Here is a 24,154-nt window from a genome sequence, read left to right on the forward strand (position 1 = left end):
GAAAGAAGGCCTGACATTCCCCTCTCCCTCCACCCCCATTTAGAAGGTCAGGGTCATGCTTCTTGCTATTTCCATTAGAAATTTAGGGCCACTCTTAAGAGAGTTCATCACCCCAAGGCTCGCCTTGAGAAAAAAGGAGCTGCTGCACACTGAAAACCTGACCACTTTGTTTGAGTACCTAATTGAGAGCAAAGCTGCGTTGAAATCTAGTCCCGAATGAGGGTGCTGGGCTTTTACATCTTCTATACCCTAATTTTCCTGTCCCAATTCTGCTATTAATTATGGGTCAATCCTGATTTCAATGGAGAAGACTCATGGAGTGAAGATGGCTGAATTGGGCCCTCAGTGATGCCAATTATAGATCCTCATCCAATGCCTTGTCAGATTGCTCTGCCTTTGCATAGTAAATAGACAAGATATTTTACTACATGGAATAGCATGCATCTCTGAATATGATATTCACCCATGTGAAAGTATTTATGCAAGGTAATGAGGATACAAGTGGAGACCTCATTCAAGTGGGGCCTCTTCTTCAACCTCCATCTTCACAGCCAGGTGCTATGCCTGCTCTCAATAGCTTAGCATAAATCACACAGTTGGGGACAGGCTAGAGGGGAGCAGATTCAGTGGAGACTAAGGAGGGGCTGTGGCTGTTATTCCAACTCAGAGCCTGGAAGAAAAGCTCTAAAGGAGATATGATGCAGCAGAATGCCCTGGGTGCAGATTAGAAGCGGGATCAAGATAACAGACAACATCATCTCCCTGATGTCAAGGGATCCCTGGGGAGAAAATGCCCCATCTTCTTGGTCAGCAAGGAGACAAGGCATCTGAACATTAGAGCTGGTTGAAAAAATTCCAACAAAAACTCTTTTTCATCAGAATTTGGTGATTCAGTGAAACATTTTGATTCCAATGCAATTGTTCAATTTTGATGAATTTCCATCCAAAGCCTGCCTGGTTTCATATTTGCTCACGTGGACATCTTCTGCGTGGCTTGCCTGGTGGGGTCCTGGAGAGCCAGGCTTCCAGAATCCGTGGCTCTGGGGCAGCCCACCAGGCAGACTGCCTCAGAGTTGGAGTCCACAGAGCTTCCAAATTCCCTGGCCAACTCTCCAGGCTTCTTGACTCCCAGGAGTTGCCCAGCCCAGGGAGCCCTGGCTTCCAAGGTTCCAGCTCCTCAGAAGCTTACAAGGTGGGTTGTGGCAAAGCCCAGGCTCCTGGTTCCCCTTCAGCCTGATTTGGAGCAGAAACAATTCCCCAAAACTCAAGTTTTCCTGGAACTGAAATTCAGTTTCCCAGCCAGCTCTACTGAACATGCGATATCACTTACAGTTTGACTTCATTGATTTATCGAGAAAAAAAAAAATCATGCAATGAAATTTTGAAATTCATTACAGCTTAGACTTTCAATCCAGTCCAGTAAATGCCATACAGTGGAACTGGCAGCTTTGTTACAAGTCAGTAATCTGATGAGATAGAATATGTACTGTACTATACAAATTCCTTATAGGGTTTGACAAGTCCATTACACCTTTGATGTCTTTAACCTTGAAGAAGTTTATTGTACTGAACTTGCTGCAAAGGAAGTATTCAGTAATAATTACTTGGTTAAACACTGGCTTCTATAACATTGCTACAGAATGTCATAGGATTCTGACAGCTTTTGGATAACAGTATCCTCCCCCAACTCCGAATGGGGGAGCCAGGTCATATTAAATGAAAGTCAACTCTAACCTTCTCCCCAAATTACGCAGAATTCTTTTTGAAGGTTTCAAAGAGTTGTTATATTTGTTCCCATTACTTTCTATTTTTGCAGACCTCTATGGGGTCTGAAAAGGAAATTTCAAATAACATGACACAGGATATATTGGCTCTACTGCTGCTTCGGATTGAGAAAGAGTGTCCCAGAAATCTCCCAAAAAAAGTATGTTATGATGCTCCCATCCCAGCTTTGTAGGCCCAAGTGGTTTGGATTGTTCCCAAGAAGTCCAGAGAAGCATCAGGACTTTTGTTAACCTTCCCTCTCACCAACCCTGACTTAACTAAAGAGTGGAAATGTTCTCATTATATAAATATGCCAAAGAGCTGAGGTAATAAGCATCACATGATCATTTCTACTGCTACTCTGTCTGAGGAACTCCCAATAACAAAAAGAGAAGTTCTCGGAGTACAGCAGCTGCACTCCGTGTCTGTACCTAGCACAATAGGACCTGGGTCTTGGCTGACTCATAGGCACTACCATAATAAATATAATGAACAGTAATAATAAAATAATAATAGACCCTTGAGTTGGAGGTGGGGTGGGATGCAGAGTCATAAAACTTTTCTTAGCACACCACTGAGTTTTTATAAGTTTGATTGTGAGGTGACTGTTATGGGAGTGCTATTTAAAAGTGAAGTATCTGCATATATGTAGATAATTTAAAGTGTGCCATCTACTGGCATGTAAGAATATGTAGCATTATTCATAAATTAGTATGTTCATTACAGTTGTTATGCATTGCAAATAGCTTCCCAAATCCTGCTTCGAGAAGAAGCTAGTTTTAGTAATTATAGATCTGTGAAGAGAGGGAGAAAGTTACCCTGACTGTATGCTTTTTATGTGTTTTGCCAGGAGAATGCTGGCGTCACGCACGGGTCTGTTTTTCTCTTACTGTCTTCAAAATAGCCAAACCTGAGGAATCCCATAGTATACTTCATTCATTCCCGCCATCTGACAGGCACAGCAACAGACCCTCCACTGACATTACGTGGTGTTGCTGTCTTGTGAGGTAGGAGGATTCGTGGCCTACTGCTCCCATCAAGAGTCTCTGCTGGATGGCAAGCCTACCCAGTTTGGTATCTTTTGAGTGCCTAGGGCAGGGATGGACAACTGGCAGCCCAGGGGCTGCATCTGGCCACCAGATCATTTTACTTGGCTCACTACAACCCAGCTCAGAGCAGGTGATCTGGCAGTCCTGGTGTCAGAAAGGGGGCGGGGCCCTGCCTGTGTGCAGACACACATGCCTTGTATGATACTGTGGCAAGAGCCAATGGTCCAAAGTGGGGAGCCAGGCTCAGTCCAACCACTCCCAGTGCCTCCCATCCACTGGGGGCAGGATAGGACCCCCCTCATGGCACACCCTGTGAGGAAAGGACCTTACCCCTTCACCCAGTGGCAGACCCCTTGGCCCAAGGCTTTTAGTGGATTTTGAGTCCCTCTACTGCCTTCAAGTTGACCATCCTTGGCCTATGGTATCTCTAACTCCCCATTCCCACATCAGATAAATACAGAAATATATTATGATAAATAGACATGTAGATAAACCAAAATCACTTCTCCTAATCGCACTGAGCATAAAAAGTAGATTCCTCCTATCCACGATCCTAGAAATACCACACAACTTCACTCACATATTGAGATCTAATCAACCAGCTTCAAACCTGAAAATGCGTCCCAAAAAGCTGCACTGACGTTTTCTCTCACAGAAGGCGTTCAACTTGAGTGAAAGTTTACTAAGGCAAAACATTCTGTAGGAAATGTATTATTTGATGAGGTGCAATGAAATTAAAAGGGGTAAATTTTGAGTATTCTTATTCTCAAGTAATTGTACAGTGCTACTTACTCCTTTTACATGTCTATTATGCTTCCTATCTAAAGATCTCAAAGCTCTGAATAATCACGGATTAAACTTGCTTCCTTTTCAGGTAGAAAAATATTACCATTGTCATTTTACAAATGGTAACACAGACAATAAGAACCAGATTGATTTCAATGGGAGTAAGAGGTCTAAGCTTCTTAGGTGGTTTTGAAAAATCTCATGAGGCACCCAACTTGCTTTGAAAATCTGGTCCTAAGCAACTTGCCCAAGACAGAGCTTAAAATAGTTCAGAGGCCTTCTGACTCCCGTCCTGTGCCTGAACTACTGAATTATGCTTCTTGAATTTTTCCCCACCCGTCCCAAGTTTGAAATTGCTTTTGCATCATTTCACCCAGTTTTTTTTAACCTTGATTTAAAATTAAAAAAAAAAAAAAAAGAAACCAGAAAAATATCGACCACAAACCTCCCCTAGAGGCAAATACTGAATCTAGCTATACATCAAGATACAGAATCTGCCATTTAGTGTTATTTGAACATGTAACGTGCGCTTTAATTCCCTTCAGATTGCGCCATTGCTGTATTCCGGTAAATTAGCGCCAAAGGCAAACTTCTGGAGCTGCCCCTGCCAGGCTTAGATCTCGAAAACCTTAAATGATGTAACTGACAATGCTGAAGAAGTGATTAGTGAAAGGATAAAGGAGAACAATGAAATATGAAACAAACAGCTGCATTCAAACTTCAAAGTTTTAAGTAACAATGTATCTCCCAAATTTCTTGGAACACTTCATGCCAAAGGCCTTCCTGATGATTTGACTCGAATCCAGTTATCCCAATTTTAAATGTGTATGCCAATATAAGCCACTGATGCTGGACATAACTGAATATGTGGACCACGAATTAATCACAATTATTTATCAAAGCCTAGCCAGCAAACTTCTAATTCCTTCCTACACAAATGAATATCATGTATGAAGCCAGAATAAACTCACCATTTAAATAGATTACAAGTAACCAGTTTTGTAAGAGCATGATTAGTGGTTCAGTCCTGCTCCCATTCAAATCAATGGGGAGTTTGTCACCGACTGGGATGGGAGCAGGATCAGGCCCTTGGTCAACTGCCCAATCCAAAACCCATATTTTCAAAGCACCTGATAAACAGGAGCAACCGCCCTGTAATGAGCTCTGTGTGAGTAGCTCATTGAGCACACACTGAATCCTCATTGGCTTCCCGTGGCTTCTGCTGCAGAGAGTCAGTTGAAGGCTTGGGGCTTAGCTCAATATGGCTCTATGTACACTACCGTGAGATTGATGCTGCTGCTGGGGGTCGATTTAGCCGGTCTAATGAAGACTTGTTAAATCGCCATCAGAGCGCTCTCCAGTCAACTCCAGTACTCCACCGGGAATGAGAGGAGTAAGGGAAATCAACAGGTATGTGCTTCCAATGTGGAACTGGTCAGGAATTTTCCAACCAAAGAGACGTCAGCTGGAAAATATCGATTTGTTGAACCCAAAATGTTTTGCAAAATGCATCAGGTTTAGCAACCATGTTACAAGCCTATGGCAGGAGTTCAATGGAAGTTTGTCTGATTCCTGCTATTCCAACTGGAGGGTTCCAGGGTCCACTGCTCTGGGGCAGCCCCAGTATGCAGATTGCATCAATGCCAGGCAACCCAGACTTCCAGGCTCCCTGTTGCACACCAGAAATTCTGAGTTTTGACCATTGTTCCAATGGGAACAGAGAGATGGATCAAAGCTGAATTTCATCATGTTAAAATTCCCCATGTTCCATCCAAACACAAACTGTATTTTCATAGGAAGGGTTTTTGGACACAAAGTCTGCTGATTTGAATCTGCCTAGGGTATTTGGATACCCCGTTCCTATTTATGGGGCATGCCACTGCACTGGAGAGCTTTGGAAATTACAGCCAAATACCTTCCTGAACAATGATGTTGTTCTACAGCTAGCAAACAAACATGGACTAGTTTAAAAAGATAAGTCGAAGTCAACACACCTGCTGGGCCAGGCACACTGACTTGTCTCTGTGAGGAAAGGGCTATCCGTAGTTTGGCCTCCCCCTCCCATGCACAGTTGTTTTGGGGAAGGGCTACAACAGTGGCAGCCTGGGAAACAGAGAAGTGAACAATGACTTTGGGAAAGTTGGACTGCACACCCAAGGTGAAATCCTGGCCCCATTGAAATCAATGGACCATTGGCATCAACACAGCCAGGATTTCACCTCAAAGGCCATCATGGGGCTGAACCCCAAATTGAGGAGTTCTCGGATTATATGAACTGTTGTAGACACCTGGAGAGAGGTGAACAACAGAAAAAACAGTAGTGTTCAACATATCTAGGGTTCCTCTGGACAAATAACTAAACAGGCTCAAACCTCCATTCAGAAACAGAGAAAACTGAACACATCCTCCCTCTGTTTTCTTAACAGGCAGAACTTCCCAGCCACAAGCACTATGAGCCTGTACAAACAGGGAAATCTTCATTCAGGCAGCAGGACCACAGTCAAACTTGGGAAACCTAGCAACAGAATATATATGTAAATAAAAAGTAGAATATTCCCTACCCGTCACTAGGTTTGGCAGTAGTCAGCCTAACTCCTTTCCCACCTGCCGGTGGGAATATCCTATGGGTATTTATATATAATACCTAATGGATATTAACAGGTATAACAGCCTGTTGGATGCACCGCCTCTCCCCACTCGCGGTTTGGATCAGTGAGTAACAGTAGTCCAAGTTGCAGATCTGGCTCTTGTCCCAAGTGAGTTGCTTGCCTGAACCAACCACGACTTAGTGATTCAGCTTTATTCCATTGGTAGTGGATTACTGCTATCCTCTATGCTATCTCTTGCAGCAAAGTCCACATAAGAAGGGAACCAAAAGCATTTCAAACATTCCAGTAGAGTCCTGACTGCTTGGCAAGAAACTTTTTAACCCAAGCAAAGAGTTCTATTCCCAGCTTCTCTGGGAGCCCACTATCTCCGAAATCCAAGTTCATGTACAGTTATGGTGACTCCCCACAGGTCACTAGAAGAATTATGGGTAGGTAGTCTATGCAAATGAAGCTCTCTATGGAAGCATTTTTTCCTTTTCACTAGAAGAGGGCATAGAGAGCTTATTCTCTGGAGCTTTTACCATAGACTTGTACTTTGTTTCTGTGTAATAAATATTAATTGCTTGAAGAAGGGACCCTGTTGACTGCAGTTGTTCCTTTCTGTTCCAAGTCATCTACCATCAAACACCTGCCTTTCATTTACTCCTGGCTAAGTACAGAGTTAGCCTTACTTCTTGGAGGTAAAGTGGGATGATTCCTAAGGATCATTCTCCAATCCTTCACTCCCTCCCCCCCCCCTTCTCATTTTTAAATAGCTCATTTGAAACAAAAGAGATGTGTATGCTAATGTTTATTTTCATGCCACAACCAGTTCCTCTGCTACAGAAGCTCAGCTGCTGGCACTCAACTCCACATATAACTAGCAGCATTTGATGATTTTTTCAAGGGACAATTCCCCACATAAACAGGGGATCTAGGGAAAATAGGATTCCATCTGCTGATGGGTTCAGCATGTACTAGGGGAATGTTGTCTTTTCCTGTGATTATTTAACTATAGAATCTAGAGTAGCCAACAGGATTAAAATACACTAGTGCTCACATTAGTCATTCCACTGTTTTCCTCCAAGTTTTCAGAGACATGGGACATCGACCCAGGAAATGCAATAAGGGTCTGTACAATTTGATCTTATTGTCCTTTTAAGAACTAAGGCAAGCCCCTTTGCAGATTAAATCTAGGAAAAAAAGATGTACAGTACATGTCTGAGGATAGCCCTAATTTAAATGGCAATAAAGTCACATGGCTAGCTTGCTTCAGCAAAACCCTCACTGCAAATCTGTCCTGGGAACTCCTTTCCCTGGACATGCAAAAAGAGTCTGGCTGCATCAGGGCTCTAAAGTGTGGACAAGGACATTTCCCATCTGTGTTTAGACATGAGAATGTGAGCTTTATTTGCTGCTGTAGATCTTCCTGCTACCATTCGTGCCTTTGTCACCTTGAGACTTCATCGTTGCCATGCTCTCTACATAGGGCTGCACAGTGCATTGGAGGCTCAGGTTTGTGCAGAATGCAGCTGCCCACTTCTCGAGTGGAGAATCCCAGAGGAAGCACGTAGCACAGGTATTTCAAGAGCTGTACTGGCTCCTGATAGGTTTCAGGGGCTTGTTTTAACCTAAGGGGGCCTAACTTGAAGACCAGGTTAGCTAAGAAACCAGCTTTTTCCCTGAGCAATACTACCTCAATTAAGAGCAGCAGATGCACTTGAGCTAATACTCTGTTGATATGAAAGGGAGCTCCAGGCAGAGCATTCCCAATGAAGCTTCCTTGACTCAGCAATGAGCTTGCCTGCTTGGTCTTTCAGGGCCCAGATTTGTTAATATTCTGGGCTCTCTGGAAGAATCAATTTCCCTCAGGCATTTAGGGAGGTTGGGAGGCAGTGTGAAAGAAACTGAAGAATGGTTTTAGGTGGGATCTTCTGGAATGGCTGGATAAAGTCTCTTACAGCTTTACATGACAATCTATTAAAGGGAAAACCTGTGCTCAGAAAGTTGACAAATGTTAGGTTTTGTAATGGTGAATTTCAACTTCGGATTGGTACTCAGAGCTCTGAATAGGTGCCATTGAAACGAAATAATTGAATGAATGAGTAATACTAAGAGAAATGTGAACTTCCCTCATTCATTTCAATGCAGTATTAAGACAGAAGCTTCCAGTATTAACTCTGTCCCGATGACTGCTGTATCAGAAACATATGGTGACTGTTCTTCTCCAGTGTGCCTACACATACCTGCCACATCCTGACATTCTTTTATGTGAAAAGACTAAAATTACTAGCAAGGCTGAAGCCTTTGAATATTGATCTTGATTATTCAGAAAAGCGGACACTTGCAAGTCTGAGGGCAAAAGTGGTGTTCACATGTAGGTTTACACTTGGTTTGGTAGCCAGGAGAGCAATTTTGTTTAAGGAGGTAATATTTTATAATGACCCTCTTTGTGTGTTACCCCTTCCCCCAGCTGCAACTAGAACAATGCAGTAGATTACAATGATCATGTCCCAGAGGCTGAAAATGCTTGTTAGCACAGTGCAGGCCTGCATGAGCACCAAGCATTTAGTGCAATTTACAGAGATATTGCCAGTCTGCCTCTGACAGCCCCCATGTCAACACAATCATTGTTCTCAAAACACACCCGGTTCTATTACTGAGGTCAGCCTTGTGAACAAAACACTATGGACAGATATTCGGGGTGAGAGTGGGACAGAAACTTGGCTACTTTCTCCAAACATTGATTCCAGGATTTAGCAGCAAAGTTCTCCTTTAGGGTGCGCACAGCAGCTTGACATTTAATTACAGTTAAGCACTATAGCATTTTGAGAATTCTTTTGGTGGGCAGACCCCTTCCCCCCACCCAATCCCCAAAATTGCACATTTAGGGCCAGATTCACAACAAAACTTGGGTGCATAACTTCCACTTTTGACATCAGTGGCATTAACAAAACCCTGCTCAGCCGCTGCCTAACTCTGGAGGCGCATACATTCCTGCTGTAAAAGTCTCCTAGGTGCTTGCTGCGGGGCATGCACACTGTCTCCTCAGGTAGATGCATCTCTCCTAACTCCCAGTGAGATTCTCAGACTAGGTCTTCCCTTGCCTCTGGGGCCTGCTACTAACTCCACATAAGCAACAGAGAGTCCTGTGGCACCTTAAAGACTAACAGATGTATTGGAGCATGAGCTGTCGTGGGTGAATGCCCACTTCGTCAGACGCATGAAAGCTTATGCTCCAATAAATCTGTTAATCTTTAAGGTGCCACAGGACTCTTTGTTACTTTTTACAGATCCAGACTAACACGGCTACCCCTCTGATACTTAACTCCACATAAAACAACTTGGAGCGTGAGGGGCAGCAGTAGCTTCCTTTCTAACCTTCAGTCAAGAGGTTAGGGCACTCCTCCAGGACATGGGAGATGCAGATTCAGTTGCACCTCCTCTGCCTGATGACAAGGGAACTGAACATGGGGCTCCCATTTCTCAAGAAAGTGCCCTTACCACTGGGATGTGGGTCTTTCTCCATCTCTCCTGTTGAAGCTATGTATAAATGATTAAATATGTTGGGCCCGAGAGAGTTTTCAATCCTTAAGTCCCCTTTGTGAATCTAGATCAGGGATCGGCAACCTTTGGCCTGCGGCCCTCCAGAGTAAGGCCCCTGGTGGGCCGGGCCGGTTTGTTTACTTGCCACGTCCACAGGTTCAGCCGATTGCGGCTCCCACTGGCCGCGGTTCGCAGCTCCAGGCCAATGGTGGCTGCGGGAAGTGGCGGCCAGCACATCCCATGGCCCACACTGCTTCCCGCAGCCCGCATTGGCCTGGGACGGTGAACTGTGGCCAGTGGGAGCCACGATTGGACGAACTGCGGATGCAGCAAGTAAATAAACCGGCCCGGCCCGCCAGGGGGCCCACCCTGGTGGGCCGTGTGCCAAAGGTTGTTGATCCCTGATCTAGATCCTAGACTCTTACCCAGCAAACACATATACATTTGAGCAACTTTATGCACACGAGTAAGCCAACTGAAGTCAATGGAGGAGTCTGGAGTCTCTGGTCTGCTAGATTCACTTTGCACTTTGGCAAACTATTGGGAGAAAGCCCCTGGAGAGCTCCCCTGGGGAGAGGGTATCTCCATCCAGGATAAAGCTGATAGAGGTGGCTATTCCACTTCCTGCTCCAGCTCTGCCATGCACCACTATGCTATGGTGAGTGGAATGGAAGAAAGGGGGACCAGGTTTCAGGAGGGGTCTTGTTTGGTATCGCACCAGCAGCTCAGAAATGCGAGCTAGGGCATGGAAGCGAACTGATCAACTCTAAAGCCTTGTAAGGGAACAGGGACTTATGAGGATGCTTAATAGAGACCTGTTTCCTACAACTCTACCTTCCTGCCTCATCACTTATTGCTATGCCCAGCATAAGGGGACAGGGGCATGTAACAGAAGCAGAAAAGAAGGTAGGGAATCTGGCAGAGGAATGCTCCATTACACTTGATTCTCTGTTGACAGAAGGTCTTCCACCAGCAGTATGCCAGAGTACAATGGAGAACTGAGGTCCCTTAGACAATAGGCTGTGGAATTTTGGGACTTAGAACAATGTTCAGAAAGTGCAAGTACCTATTTTTTCATTTTTTTGTCTCATAACTTTCAACAGTTTCTATAGAGACTTCAGTCTTGCCCAATAAAAATGGTCCCATAGGCTTAGTTTTAGTCATAAGGTGTTGTTTCATTAACTCACACTATATGTACTGTAACTATGAGTGGTGTAATTATTGCTATTGTAATTTCTGTGTCAGGTGTCATGCAAGTTTTAAGAAAGATGATATGTGCCTTTGGATCATTAAATTCCATGAGATAAATAGCTGCAGTTCACAAAGCTTATTCATTACTGGAACTTCTATAAAGTCCCTATGGCAGAAGAAAATGCCTGTAGAAATATATCACTTAGGGGCCAAAAGTAGAACCTACAGTTAAATTGCAGGGAAGGTAAGACCAGATTATTCAAATTCACCAAGTCTGCTTTTAACTTCTCATTTCTTTGGATCTGGAACTAGAAGGGTTCTGTTTCCCTGTAACATGCAGGAGGTCATAGGATTGGGTCTGTATTGCCTCCTAACATCGAGACATTGATTCACCATTGACTCAGAGGGAAGAGTGCCACCTCTACCTTCAACAGCAGGGTTTTCCTCAGTGGTCTGCAGTCAAAAACTGACTTGAGTCTGATGCTGCTGAACATATAAGCAATAAGACTGCAGCTCAGGAGTATGGACCAAGCTGCAGAATCTGTAAGTAAAAATGAGTGTACAAATGTTGCATGTTAATTTTATCCAGAGTAAAATGTGCCACATTGTACATGCAGGGTTGAGCAATACCACCTTGCTCAGAAGCACACCTGGGGCTACTTGTGATATTACCATATAAGAAGGTATTTGGGGAGTAGCTACTGGAATTAGTAGTCAGTAGTTCTTTCATTTCTGAGCTGTTATGTTCAGCCTACATTGCTACCTCTCTCTCTATCCATGAAAGCTCTAGCTAGTTAAAAAAATAAACCAACACATACTCTGTATTCACTCTATATATAAAGATCCATATTTCGGTGGTGATTTAAAGATCTATGCACAGCCTGTGGGTGGTTCTGTGATCTTTTAACTCACATTAGTCAATTTATTCTGAGCTATTACAAATGCAAGTTCAAGGTAAAATTATTGTTATGATATTTGGAATGTGTCTCTCCCTTTCTATAAACAGTACATGTCATACTTGATTTGTAGCACTACAGAAAGCAGCCCATGCATCAGATTTTCTGTTGTATACAGTTTGCTTGGTATAGTATAATGGGAACTTTACTGTTAAAATTAAACAAAGCAAAAAACACCTCTAACTGGAATGTTATAATCTGAAATGAGAATGATGTTAAGGATTACACTAAATGGAAAGAGCAACATGTAAAAAGACAGATGTGATGAAGACTCAAGAAACATTTACTAGTACTTACAGAGGTTAATCAAAGACCACCCACCTCTTGGGTACTATCATCATCATGTTCCCATTACACCTCTGGCGTTTAGGGCAGCGACAAAGCTCCTCCACTCCGGTCTGTTTCCGGCAAGTCTTTCAATGGCTCCCCAGCTGTGCACCAGGCTTTTCATTTCGGCTTCCACAGCTCTTTGCCAGGTTGGTTTTGGGTGGCCTTGTTTTCACTTGCCTTCAGGTATCCATCTTATTGCTACTCTGGTGATGGAATCAGCTTCCATCCAAAGCACATGACCGATCCATCTCCAACGCCTCCTGGCAGTGATGGTGCTCAGCTCCTTTTGGCTTCACTGTGTCAGTAGATCTTGGTTTGAGATTGTTCTGGGCCAAAAGATACGGAGGGGTTTTCTCAGGCAGATTGCATGGAATGAAGACAGTTTGGACGTGTCATACTTTCTCATTCCCCAGCATTATGCACTCTTTAGTAATGTTATAGAATATCAGGGTTTGAAGGGACCTCAGGAGGTCATCTAGTCCAACCCCTGCTCAAAGCTGGACCAATCCCCAGACAGTTTTTTGCCCCAGCTCCCTAAATGGTCCCCTCCAGGATTGAACTCACAACCATGGGTTTAGGAGGCCAATGCTCAAACCACTGAGCTATCCCTCATGTTGAAAGGTTGCAGCTCTGATAAATCTTCAGTTTAGTTTTGGTGTTGTATTTTGATAACTTCCAGACTGTATTTAAACTCCTGAAGGTGTTCTTGGATTTATTGATTTTGTTCTGGATGTCCTGGCTTCTTTCACCGTCCTAACTGATAGTGCTGCCCATGTACGTGAATGTTTCTACATTGGTGAGAACATGATCCTCTATCCATACCGGTGATGGTGAAGCAATATTAAAGGTCATGATACTCAGGTACTATACTCACAGCACGTTACAAGCTGACAGAAAGCAAGCCATTGGACCACCAGCTCCCCCTTGCAGCCAGGCTAAAGATTCTGCATGCAATAGTCTACTATACCTCCCCAGCCTGCCCCAGAGTCAGGGAAGGATTACTCTTACAAAGAGGAAGGGAGAAGCTTGAATCTTTACCCAAAAAACTACTAGCCAGAAGAAGCTATGAAAGAAGAGTTTGGCAGTTGGCATAGTTAGATCTAATGAAATATTAACTGTCCTGCCATCCCCAGCTGATGGGTAAGGGAGGATGCTTTGCAATAGGATGCTCTCCCTAGCGCCTTCTTTGAGGAGTAGAGGAGATGAGGTGGCTTCAAATTTAATATAAGGCTAGTAGGGGTCTGATAAGTTTGAAGCTACTCCCCTGTAGCTGCTGAAAGAGAGAGAAACTTTCTGTCACTTCCCCCTCCTCCACAGCTTCCTGGCTGCTGCAAATGCAGTAGGTCTCCATTACCCGGGTCTTTCCCCATCATCCCAGCTGATGCAAGGATGGGAGAGGAAAGGTTCTCTGGCGTTCCCTCTCTTGGCCTCTCAGATTTTGGGTAATCTCTTCTCCAAACTAGTTGTGCTGGCTCTCTCTGCTGACAATAACTTTACTAAGCACCACCTACATGAAATGGACCCAGTTTTTCCACTGTTTGAGTGCTGACCACCAGGCTTCCAATAGCACTAGTGAAACTGACCAAAGTCTTGTTAATTTCACTCTTCAGGGTTTAGCTATGCTGCTTGCTTTGAGCAGAAGCAGAGGCACAAGAACTGTCTGAAAAGTTGGACAGAATTACATCAGTTCACACTCCACATTTGAAAGATTATTTAACCTTATAATTAAAGAGCTAGAAACATCATGTTTTAAAAAAATAAATCCTAATATCATTAGAAAGTCACAGGGTAGGTCCCCACTGTCACCAGGGAAAACATCCATTCACCACTTGACAAGGGAATTTTTCCATTTCTGCAGCTCTGGGAGAAATCCCGGTGAGTGCCACGGTGAGCTCCTGCAGATTCCCAAACCTGGACTGTACTGAGGGAATCAAATGGGCTTATTTACACTACCATCACAATCATTCACAGCACTTAGGGTTCAGGATTAACTCCCTGAATCTCCTACATTGATCAAATAGTTTGTAGGGAGTATGGGCGTTACAGCAGCCCAAATATCTTGAAATATTTCCCTATATAGATTCAATTTAGCCTCCTTTGGCAACTGCTATTAATTCCTTTCCATCAGTTTGGGGTACCATGTGAGGAAGGGGGAAAGGAAGAGAAGGGTAGATCTGCAGAGGCAATATATTTAGGGAACTCCCATTTCAGCTGAGTAGCCCTCCTCCTTCAAGAGATGCCTCTTTAGATCCCCATTCTCAGGAGTTACAGCCCCCTGAAAGAGAGCCGGGGTGTTTCTCTCTCCTGAAATGGGCAATATTTTCACTAGGATAGACAAAGTGAAAATCAGTAGGCATTTGGGTAAGGTTTAAATCAAAGAAGTAGTAGTTATTTCCTCTGTTGGAAGACAGAGGTTTAAAGTTCTCAAATCTAAGTTGGTATTAGATAGCTTTTGATTGCTCCCACATTAACATTGACCTGTATTTCAGAGGCCGGTACAATGTCTTGAGTACAAATGGAAAGGTCAAGTAACAAACATACCTTGAAAAGACTTTGAAACGTACCCCTTTCCCTGAATAGCAAGGCATAATGGAAGTCGTAGGAATGAAAACAAAACTACAGTTAAGGTCTTATATCAGGCATACGTTGTTTAATTTAAGGATACAGTGAGAATGGACAGGATTGAGAAAGGAATGTTGTTCTGAAGATTTATATACAACCTAACAGATTTGTTTCCTCTCAGGATTACAGAAAGACAAGGGACTGTACAAATCAGAGTCTTGGCAAGACTTTGAATACAATATTGCCTAGAAATTGTTGGGCCTGTTATTATGCTAAGATACTGAATTCTCATCCATATTATGAGAAATTAGATTCTAAATTTCATCAGCACTCTAATTTGTATGTTTTTGATCCAAAGCAATTGAAAGTATTCACCACAGCTCATATCCTTCTGGGAATCGAATCAGACTTGGGAAGGGAAAACACTACACAGTAGTTTTAAGGCTAGGAGCTAAAGGGGAAAAATACTTCCTCCCTAACTATTCCCTGGTTATGTATACTAGTTTTAAGTTGCAAGAATTTATCATACTCCATAGACTAGTTTATACTGGACTCCACAGCACTCATTTGATTAATGCTAGACAATTATTACTAATACATTTATATTTATAAATAAAGGTTAGGTATTGGAAGGATGATGGTTAATTTTGGGAAAGTGGTTAAACATTACTTTGTTTTATTGGTCTTACATTTGCACATTGGGAAAAATCTTAGTACTGCAGAATATTTTCAGGACCCCAAAATTTGCCTCAGATCACTGACATGTGACAAAAGGGTCATTTTGAGACCTGAGAAAAATTATATGGAACCTCAACACTGGAATAAAAAAAAAAAAAAAATGATGTCTTATTTGCCTGCATATGGGAATACATTAAGCAAGATCTTCAGCTGGGGAAAATCAGCATATCTTCACTGAAATCAGTGTCCTTGAAGCTAGTGATTCAAGTTAGTGCAAAACTTTTTGAAGACTTAGAGCCCAAGGCTGCTTTACTTTATTCTCACAAGTAATCCTATTGACTTCAATGGAACTAGTTCCTTAAAATGAGCAGGATTTGGCCTGTGATCATCTTATTTGATTTATATACAAGTAATTTCTACTGCAAATTTAAACATCTAAATAACACATCTACTAAACAAGGTCGTTGGTTTTTTTCTGTGTTTTGGTAGTGTTCGTTATAGTTTAATTTTTGCAAACACTTTTCAGGTAATAAGTATTCCTGTGGAATAAAGTTCTCTTGGATTCATCTCTTATTCTCTAAGAACATTAGACATATACTGATTTTCTTCAGAGATCCATAGCCACATTGATAGAAAAGCTTTATATTTTGTATTTCAGGAACAGATTCTGGTTTGCTGGTCACATTGAAATACTAGTAAAATTTTCATCCAAAGATTCATGTAATGACAACTACATTATGCTCTCTCAAGTCTTCTTCAAAACCCTCACCACCAATGCCTTCTACTCATCTCCAATTTGAATGTATAGGCTCCACTTTTACTCTGTTGCTATCTTTTGTATTAAGACTGCTACTCATGAAGCACTGGTGGGTACTTCCTGACTGACTGCCAGTCAAATGAAGCATACCAACAACCTTGAAGGGCCACAACATTAAAAAATAAAATATTTTTTTTGACATAGTTTGCTGATCAAGTTGCAGAAGTAAAACAAAACCGAAACTAGTTTTGGTGGCAGACAGTTAGGACCCAATTCACATTACCAATCAATTCACATTGGTAACCACTTATGTCACATAAGTAGTTCCACTGAATTCAGTGGGACTACTCTTGTAAGTGCTCACCAGTATAAAGGTTGGACCATCTAGCCCATGCTTTTATTTTTCTGCAGCAGGTATAGAAAGAGCATTTTTCTACAGAACATTCACTCCATGGAGGTATATTAAGTTCCGATGTAGTATGGCACCATATGTTTCTGGCCCCTCTTCCCCATATATTATTGTACAGTAGATTTTTAATTTTTTTTTTAATTTGTATTAGCCTTTCATGAAGGTTATGCCAGATCAGGATTTAGTTGTTGGAGCTAAAGTAATAAATTTAAATCTACTGTATCATTTTCTTTGAAAATGGCTTCTCTCAGGTCTACAAAAACAAATATCCCCAGGTTCCCAGGAAATCAGGCAAACGGAGTCAGATGAGTGGCTCACGTAGGTCCGCCTAACCAGCTTTAGTTTGGATGGCCACTGGGCGCTCACTGAGATTACTAATGCAGTTTCCTCCTTTAAGAGGAGCTGACATTTGCAGAGGTTTATACATATATAAACCAAAGCAGTCACTACATCTCTTTTGGGGCCCAATGAAATGTCTGTCTAAGTCAATGGACAGATCAGGTCCCTCATTGCAAAAGTATTTTAAAAAGTTAAAAAATTACATGTAATAAATTATCAAAATGGTTAGTAAGTGTACAAAATTAATTATACATATAGTAATGAAGAAGACAGCTTGTCATACTTAGATCAAGAAATGACTCCCATACAATGACTTCCACGTGTACTTGGGACAATCATCTTTTCTTCATAACCTTAACTATATTATGAACATGCCATTTTCCACATTTGTTCAGTGTACAAAACCCAACTCTTGCTTCACGTATGGAACATGGTGGGAAAGGATTACTCTATTATGAAATGGGAGATTCTACATTTTAAGTGCATAATGTTTGATCATGTTATCATCTTGATTACCTTCTGGATCTGCAATTTTAAATTAGCATGTTAGAAGTAGGTGGAGTATCCTAATAAGACAATACGTTTACAACTAGAGATTTATAATCAACGCATCATCTATTTGTGATTTCAAATGATTTTTCAAGAGATACTATAATTACGTAAATCCAGATTTAGAATTCAGTTCTGAAGACTAGTGCTGCGATAGTAATAGACTCATAGACTCATAGACTCATAGACTTTAAGGTCAGAAGGGACCATTATGATCATCTGGTCTGACCCCCTGCATGCTGCAGGCCATAAAACCGTCCCTACCCCTTCCCTGGACTCTGCTGTTGAAGTCCCCAATCCTGTTTTAGGTGACTTCAATCGGCAGAAACCCTCCTGCTAGAGATCCCTGCCCCATGCTGCGGAGGAAGGCGAAAAACCTCCAGAGGCTCAGCCAATCTGCCCTGGAGGAAAATTCCTTCCCAACCCCAAATATGGCGATCAGTAAAACCCCGAGCATATAGGCAAGAGTCTCCAGCCTGACCCCTGTCAGCCATTATACAATTTACCTACCATTTCTTGGTTTTCCTTGACTACTATGTTTTACCATTAAACCATTCCCTCCATAAATTTATCTAACTTAATCTTAAAACCAGACAGGTCCGTCGCCCCCACCGTTTCCCTCGGAAGGCCGTTCCAATATTTCACCCCTCTGACGGTCAGAAACCTTCGTCTAATTTCAAGCCTGAACCTCCCCACGGCCAGTTTATATCCATTCGTTCTCGTATCCACATTAGTACTAAGCTGGAATAATTCTTCTCCCTCCCTCGTATTGATCCCTCTAATATAGTTAAAGATAGCAATCATATCCCCCCTCAGCCTTCGCTTTGTCAGACTAAACAACCCAAGCTCCTCTAGTCTCTTTTCATACGACAGGTTTTCCATTCCTCCGATCATCCTAGTGGCCCTTCTCTGCACCCGTTCCAGTTTAAGTTCATCTTTTTTAAACATGGGAGACCAGAACTGCACACAGTACTCCAAATGAGGTCTCACCAGTGCCTTGTACAACGGAAGCAGGACCTCCTTATCCCTACTAGATATACCTCGCCTAATGCTTCCCAAGACAGCATTGGCTTTTTTCACCGCCACGTCGCATTGTCGACTCATAGTCATCCTGCGGTAATAAAACAAGGAATGTGAAATTTATAAGAGTAAAGCTAAAAAAGAGAAAAATAAGCTTGAAATGGAGCTTACTCGGATTTGGAGGTTTACTTTGAAAATCAATTTTAGAAAGGTGGAAATATTTTTTTTTATGGTATCACTGTTATCCTCAATATCTTTACTCACTTATTCGAGCTGGAATGGAAAGCAAATGAAAACACCACATTCTATCACACAGTTCTTTGTCTTTATTGGACTGGTAGAATTCAGGTGCACATGCTATACTAGTTGGAACAATAGCCGTAGGTAGCAATATGCTCTTTTTGTTAAGTTATAATTTCTGGCTTTCGATGGCAGTTCCTTGGAGACTAAATTTCTAAAGCTGCTGCTATTTTCAGATTTATTTTAAGCACAAGGGGTGGAGTGACAGTGAAACAGGCCTTAAAGGGAAAATGTCATTTTAAAGGGACTGACAAATCTTGCAGCCACTACGGTCGGATTCTTCTTGATGTTACACCAATGTAACAAGATCTGATTTTAATGAACTATAGCTGCGTTACACCAATGTATACGGGAGGAGAATAAGGGCCTACATTTGTTTTTAAGTTGTAAGGCAGCAGGGTCTATTGGTCTGGAAATAAGCTCTTTTTCCAGCTCTGCCCTGACCTGCTGTGTGACCTTAGGCAAGGTTATTTCACTTGTTGGTACTTCTGTTTCCCCCTCACTCTGTCTACTTCAATTGTAAACGCTCTGTGGCAGGGATTGTTTTTTACTATGTATTTGTACAGTGCTAACACAATGGGGTCTCCAGGTTTTACTGTAACAAATACAAGTAATATTCTAAGAATTGTATAAAGCCAATTATTTTGTTGTCTCAAGTATTTTGCTTACAGTATGTCAGACTTAGAGTTCTATAAATCAGTCACATGTATTATAGTCTTACAATATAATACCCCAGCTTAATAACTGTAGGAACTACTGGTTCAGAAATAGCATATTGATCATACCGTATTGTAAATATAATGCAACGGAGTGCAGATCAATATGCTGCTGTGTATGCTACTCAACTACAGAGTGCAATTGAATCATTATTTTTAGCTCTGAAGAACTCCAGGAATTTGATTTGATCCCTTTAAGATGAGAAGATTCTTGGAAACAATCTTGTTAGGGGCTTCTGCATACTCAAAGAGCAATACCAGCATTACACACACACACACACACACACACACACACAGTTCCTGCCTAAATACCTGCTGCATGGTACTTGTTACTTTACTTCTTCTTGCCTTTGTTTCCCTTTAGCTATTTAGCTCTTCAGTGCAGGAACAATCTCTTACTATGTTTGTATACGGTGTCTAGCACAATGAGATCCTGATTGCAGTAGAGGCCCCTTAAGAGCTACTGTTACATAAATAATTATAATATTAACATTCCTCTGATCAAATTTCCAAGCAAGCTGTGTGTGAGAAAAATGAGCTGACAGTGGGCCTCCCTGCCCAGGACACGGGGAGAGATCTAGTTGTCACTGGGGTTCCATTCCCTTCTGAGAGAGAATTAGTAAATTGGGTTCCAGTGATGATGGTTAAGGCATCCTCTCTCCTGTCCATAAATCCTTGTGGGAAACCCCAGATAGCTGGAGAATGAGGAAGACCTGAGATTGGCAGAAATGATTATAGTGAACCTCTGGACCATGTACATTCCTTTTAAGACTAGCTGAGCATAAGTGGGTCTAAGGAAACTACTAGTTGGTATCGGTGAGGACATTGAGGAGGGGACAACTGAAAATCTTGTTGAATATGTTCTAATAGTTTTTGGCCAATCGGACATTATTAGAAACAGCTCCATTCATCTTTCTATTACTGGAGATATACCTACAAAATTCCTGTTGACTTTCTTGGCACAAGAGTGGGCCCTTTCTTAACAGGAATGAAAGCACAAGGATATATGGATATTTAATATGCTGTGTAATGGCCAAGGTAAAGGAATCAATCCCAGTTTAAAAAACCTCTTCTCTGATGTTTCTATTTCCATCCTTCCTTTAACATTAGAAACAGGCTAATTGTAGGAAATGGATGTTCTGGATCTTCTAGAGATGTTGATTATTTTGATGGGATGTTAGGTACAGTTTTGTAATAAAGATTGGATTTTTTTTTGTTAAAGATATGCTCTAGTTCAAAAGGAATTATTTAGGGGAAGTCCAATGGCTGGCCTGTGTTATAAAGGAGGTCAACCTGAATAATCCCAATGGTTCCTTCTGGCTTGGGAGTCTATAAATCACATCATGGAACATTTTATATTGTGGTGCTAGAGACAGAGCAGGTATGTCTTGCTGACTTGACAATTTATATTCTACACTTAGGGTCTAGAAATTATCCTTTCCCAGGTTGATTGCAGACAAGATAACACAGACATAGATGCAATGGTGTTGATTTAGTGGGTCTGGTGAAGACATGTTAAATCGCTGCGAGAGCTCTCCTCCGTCTATGTCTGTACTCCACCTCCCCAAAAGGCAGAAGCTATGTCAATGGAAGAGCATTTCCCATTGACAGAGCGGCGTAGACGCAGCTGTAAATCAACATAAGTTACGTCGACTTCAGTTACATAACTTACATAACTGAACTAACATAACTTAGATTGACTTACAGAGTTAGTGTAGACCAGCTATCATTCATGGTAGCTGAATGCACACAATATGGTTGCAAATAGCTTAATTAAAGTGCGGGCTACACACACCCCTCAAATCCAGGGCAACACCATAGGTACTTTTGCAGTAGCGCAGAGAATGACTCCACATGAGCTAGGTTAGATCATGTTTGATGCTAGGTTTTCTAACACAATATCTTCATTAAATACTTTTAAAAAGTCTATAGATCTAAAAATATACACACACAAAGATGCATCAGGGCCCAGATTCAACAACACAAGGAAAATAATATGTTGCTTTCTTTAATGAAGAAAAGAATTTTTATTTATTTAAAATGTAGCCTCAAGTATCCATCTTTTCCATTTTTCTAAACACTCATTTCTAATGCTTGAACTTCATTTCCAGAGTTCTAACTTCAATTATTGCTGCTTTAATCTTCCGCAGCTTCACATGTTATCAGGGATAGAGAATAATAAATGTAAATGTAACATTTAGGCCATCAGTAATTTATCCTGGGAGAGTAGTTCAAAGAGAACATCAGCTTGAAACTATTGCTTGGGTTGTGAAGTTTGAGGCAGGAGACCCAACGGTCTTCCTACTTCAAGGAGCCTTTGTGTGGCACTAATTATAAAACAAAGCTATTGGACTCTTACTGATTAGCTATTTATACTTTTTTGATGAAATTATCTGAAGTTATGTTTTGATGTCTAATTAGAGATGACCTCTAAGCAAGGTTTTGCTTCCTTTTCCATAAAAGCAGCTAAGGAATCATTCAATCACTCAGTTAAAATTAATACAATGGTGATTTTAGCACTCCTTGGAGTTGGCTCTTAGTTAAAAAAGGAAGAAAAAAAAAATCTGATTAAGTTCACAGATCTGGGTCTTTGAAACAAACCCTCCATTATTTAATGGGTCACACAGGTAGAAAATATTTTCCAGTTGTATCTGTAATAAGTCATGGCATTTTATTTTAAAGCCTTCATAAGTTGTGGCATAGAATTAACAGATGCTTGTAAAGAAAGAAAAGGAATGGAGAGCAAGTTTTGATTGATCATTTTCTGACATACTGGGGGTGGGGAAGAAAGGGTTCCATTTTAGTCAATTAAACTGTTGATGCAGTTTGATAGCAGCTTGTCTTCCCATAACATATGTTTTTCATTGCCTGAATCATATTTTCCTTTTCTCAGCAGAGACTTAGCTGATGCTAAAATAACAAAAGCTCATTAGGGAAGTTTTATTTTCTAGGTATAGAACACTTGGAACCAGAAGAATGATTTATTAATTGCAATGTAGTAAAGCAGCTGTTGGCTTATGCAGAGGTCAGTTTCAGGATCTAACGATGACACAATAGCTGAGAGTTCTACATTAAAAGTGGACAAATACATCCTCTATCTTGGGTACTTAGTAATAAAGGCCAGGTTTGGGAGACAACAGTATTCCTTTGTTACAGTCTATAAAATGTTTCCATCCCCTCCATATTAGGGTGATAGGAAGCAAGATGAGAACACTCAACAATATCACTAAGTAACAACAGGTGATGGCAAACATACTCTAAAAGGAGGGACATGTGAAGGAATGTATGTGCAGGAACCCTGTAGCCTTAATCCATCAAATATTAGAAAGGTCTGCTTCGGGAACAAAGGAAAAAAATTGTATTTAACAAATTGTAGTATATGGTTTGATGCTCTCTCTCATCTATAAAAGCCATCCAATTAGAGTAAAAATGCTGCTATATTTTGTATCCTGTGCCTGATCTCTTCTCACCTCGCTGCTTTTATTCAACTTTAAAAAACAGGAAAATATGCCTGCTAGCACATTGACTAGGTTTAAGATATACTGTTAACAGAATCCCCAGCAGCATATTATTCAGGGGCTGCAGTCTGTTCTGCACAATACCTCTCACTCTCCTGCAAAGACACTCAGCTATGACAGCACCTCTGCCTAAGTCTTTCTAGAGAGAGACTGTAAAGCTCCTAGCTGGGAAAAAAACCCCCCACAAATGGGTTCACTTCTGTTCTCCCTCTGAGCATACTGACTAGGCAGGTCCGGCAGGCCTTGTCCACTCTGGGAAAAAGCATTGTGTAAGAAAACATGTTAACTAACACAATGTTAAACATGAATTTGTCCCTTACACCTGGTTTACACTGGTGGTGGTATGTAGCACACATGTAGCTACAGGCTACCGCGAAAAGCAGCATGTGTCCACACTGCAGCACGTAGCAGTGAAAAGCTCCAGTGAAGGGAAGGAATGGGGAAAGGCAGCTGGACACTACACTAATAAAAACATCAACGTAGATGGGGGAAGGCACTGCTTGGGCATGTAGAGACCTGTATGTGGTATTTACTTGATGGTTCTGGTGCGTCCGTACTCTACTCACCTAATCAGTGACTCACCTGCTACACTGCTGTTTACAAATGCTGGGAGGCATGCAGTGTATAAACTCGACAAGTGTAGATAAAGCCTGCAAACAAAAACAGTTGTGTTTTAAAATGTGTTAGCCAGTCACTGTTAGCCACACAAGTTTAGCTGTGTCTAACTTAGGTGGTTTTAATGTGGTTAACTTTATGATCCCCGCATAGTTAACCATAACCAGCTAACACATTTTTAAACTGTACTATCATCATCCACACAAAGAGCAACTTATCACGTTAGTTAATGTTTTCTAAACACAATGCTTTTTTCCTGGTAGAGACTATGCCATACTATGAAACCTGTTCACAAGTAGTTCACTCCTCCCAACAACTATCTGCAGAAACTGTTTCAGACTCCAGCTCTTTGCAGTCCTCCAAATTCTGAAGACCCATATTACCTTTCCTCAGACACAAACAGCAATAGAAAAATTCTTTTTCAATTGATGAGAGAAGATCTACCCTATTTCATCCCCTATTCTCTTGCTATTTTTCAGTG

Source organism: Trachemys scripta, chromosome 11 (assembly GCF_013100865.1).
Source record: "Trachemys scripta elegans isolate TJP31775 chromosome 11, CAS_Tse_1.0, whole genome shotgun sequence".
Classification (NCBI taxonomy): domain Eukaryota; kingdom Metazoa; phylum Chordata; order Testudines; family Emydidae; genus Trachemys; species Trachemys scripta.